The sequence below is a fragment of the Hipposideros armiger genome, unplaced genomic scaffold (assembly GCF_001890085.2).
Source record: "Hipposideros armiger isolate ML-2016 unplaced genomic scaffold, ASM189008v1 scaffold_177, whole genome shotgun sequence".
In the NCBI taxonomy this organism is placed as follows: Eukaryota; Metazoa; Chordata; class Mammalia; order Chiroptera; family Hipposideridae; genus Hipposideros; species Hipposideros armiger.
Window position 1 is genome coordinate 49,853 of NW_017731527.1, and position 3,114 is coordinate 52,966.

Genomic DNA, 3,114 nt, shown 5'->3' on the forward strand with positions numbered 1-3,114 from the left:
TCATGTCTTGTTAGGGAGACCACTTCATAACGGTGTAAAGGCCTGACCACCGCACTGTATATCCGAAGCTGATGTTGAATAATATTGTATGTCAACTATAATTATATATACATATAGTCACAGGATGTGGAGTAGAGTGTGGGAATGGAGTCAATGGAATTGTAATAGATAAGTGTGATATCGGGGGTGGAAGGGCAGTGGGTGGGGGTAGGAGGGTTGTTACTTTGTGAGGGGTGAAAAGGATAACTATTGCATTATTCTGTTCACATGATACTAATAATAAATAAATGAATAAATAAATAAATGAATAAATAAATAAATAAATAAATAAATAAATAAATAAATAAAATAAATAAGAAAAATAAACTGTGGTCCATCCAGACAATGGAATATTAGTCAGTACTAAAAAGAAATGAGCAATCAAGCCATGAAAAGATATGGAGGAAACGTAAATGCATATTACTAAGTGAAAGAAGCCAATCTGAAAAAAATCTAAATACTATGTATTTCAACTCTATGACATCTGGAAAAAGATAAAACTATGAAACAGTAAAATGATCAGTGGTTGCCTGATATTTGGGGGTGGTGCAATGAACAGATAGAGCACAGAGTGGGGGATGTTGATAATGGAGGAGGCTGTGCATAATTAGGAGCAGAGGGTATATGGGAAATAGCAGAATCTTTCTCTAAGTTTTGCTGTGAAACTAAAATTACTCTATCAAATAAAGTTTTAGTTAAAGAAAAGTGGAAAGGTTTCAGTCCTGTCAGATGACTGTATAAGGGGTTGAGGTAAAAATGAACAAGACATCAAATATCTGGTCTGTATTTTTGAGCAAATTTGCATACGTATTATAATAGAGCAAAAAGGAGAGTCGGGGGAAAGTAGTGTCTTCGGTTTAGAGGCACAGTGATTTCAGGAGTCTGTGTGCCATCCAGATACGATCTGTAGGACTAAGAAGTCACTTTTAGATTGACTCAGATATACAGATTTGGATTTTAGTGTTTTGGGTGTTTTGATATAGTAGAGTTGGCGATAGGGAGAGGCCAAAGTAGATAAAGGACAAGGGAATTCTTACTTGAGAGTTTTTGCTTCAATGGCTTAACTGCTTGTTATATAGATATATCATTACAACTAAAAATGCTATTTTATATATTAAGTTACTTCAAATTATCTTATAAAAATTAGGGTGAGAGTTACTTTGAACAGCTGAACATAATTCCTGGGTCTTATTTCCCTGGGACTTCATTACTGGGAAAAGCAGTTCTCTTCTAACAGCAAAGTTTTCCTGCTTAATGAAAGTCTGTTTTGTTTCATTAGTTTGGTTGGTCCCCTTTCAGCCTGAGGAATAAAAGTTCACTGGTGGAGATCTGGAAAATATATGTCCAGTCTATTCCTTGGAGCTTTTCTAACCACCAAGCTGACTGAATGGACCTGTGTATTTGTGTTTGAGATGTGGCTTACTCTACACTTGAGGTTAGTGCTTAAAAGGCGGATGTGAAAAGGTCAGAACTTTTATCCATTAAGCCATCAAGCTTTTCCTATAATAAGAGTAGGTGAAAGGTTTTAACTTGAATCAGAAATGTAAAGTTCAGCAGGATGATTATATCTCAAATTGAAAGAAAATGGCCAAAACAGCTTTGTCATTCCATGTATTGGAATCTGGTGGTCTAAATGTCAGTACAGACTGACAAAAGTATCAAAGCTTGGATCATATCACTAAAAGCCAGAAGATAGACAATTTTTACTTTTCTAAGTTTATATTATATTTGTAGATAGGATGCATAGTTTGAACCTTACTTATCTAATACTAGCATGAGTCTATGGTTTATGGGAACATGCTAATCTCTAATTATATGCTAATAAATTTTATTCTCCATTTAAAACCCAACTGTTGCTACAGCTATGGCATAATGTGCCACATACTGAAGAAACTAAGCAGAATTTAATGGCATATTTGGTATGATGAAAACGAAGAAACATTTTGACTCATTTTCTTACAAAATATTACTGTATGGGACACTTACATTTTGTACTGACATATTTATAGCTCTTTTATTAAATTATAACATACAGATAGTTTCTAAGATATTGCCAAGCTATTGTGTTCATAATTTTCTTCCTGAGTGACAAATACTGGCTTCTTTTTATTGTATTTTTTCTTTTTTAATACTGTTTTATTAAATTTAATATATTTATACAACAGGAGGAGGAATAGTGAAACTTGGAGGTTTTTCAAAACACTGTCTCCTATATATTGAGAGATCATTTATATTTTCTCATAAAAACAATGAGTTTTCATAGTATTCTGTGATTTCACAAATAATAATAAATAAAATAAGGAAATTGAGCAAAGAAGCTCTTATTGCTCTTATCTAATGAAATGATCTGGGAAACAAAACAGATACATTTTTTTGCCATTACATTCAGCATACTTGAAGGCATAACCCACTAGGTATATGGTTAACTTTGGGTGCTGATTTAAAGAAAAACAAAAACCACAAAATTAATGTATGTGTTTGTTATGGTTTGAATTGTGTTCCCCACAAAGATATGTTGAAGCCCTAATCTTCATACCTGTGAAAATGAATTTATTTGAAAATAGGGTCTTTGCAGTTGTAATCAAGTTAGGATGAAGTCAGTAGGAGAGGCCCTTAATTTAATATGGTTGATGTCCTTACAAGATATGGAAATTTGGGCAGAGCCACAACAGGGAAGCAGGCCATATGAAGGTGGAGTTAGCGACTGCAGTTCCCTACCACAAGTGAAGGGACCCCTGGGGTTACCAGAAGCTGGAAGAAACAAAGAAGAAGCCACCCTAGAGGCTTCCAAAAGAGCATGGTTCTACCAATGCCTTGATTTTGGATTTTTTGCCTTCAGAACTGTGGGCAAATAATATTCTGCTTTGTTTTTTTTTTTTGTTTGTTTGTTTTTTGTTTTGCTTTTGTTTGTTTTGTGTGTGTGTTTTTTTTTTAGCTGAGCCATCCTGCCACCTTTTGGCAGCTGTTGGCAGCTCAGCTAGGACCAGGAATCGAACCGGCAACCCTGTTGCTCAGAGCTCGCATTCTTGAGTGAGCCCTTAACCAACAGAGCAACTCGGACAGCCCCAATTTTCT